Here is a 267-nt window from a genome sequence, read left to right as displayed (position 1 = left end):
TCATTTGACGCCAAATTATCGGTTCGCTGACGTTCCTCGAATCGATTTCTATTTCTCGATTTCGCTTGCTTATAATTTGTTTGGTTTTCATCGATCCTAAGCATGAATTCCACAGCTGTCGAAAGGATATGTTATTCCGTGTTAAGGAAGTGTTATGCCATTGGAGTTGTTCGTGCAGGCGATCTTTTAAGGACATTATGATAATATGTTATACAGATATTAAAGGCAGAGAGAGACGCTAAACCGCTGTCATACGTTCATACGTTC

The sequence above is a fragment of the Penaeus monodon genome, chromosome 22, assembly GCF_015228065.2.
Source record: "Penaeus monodon isolate SGIC_2016 chromosome 22, NSTDA_Pmon_1, whole genome shotgun sequence".
NCBI lineage: Eukaryota > Metazoa > Arthropoda > Malacostraca > Decapoda > Penaeidae > Penaeus > Penaeus monodon.
This window is presented reverse-complemented; position numbering follows the sequence as displayed.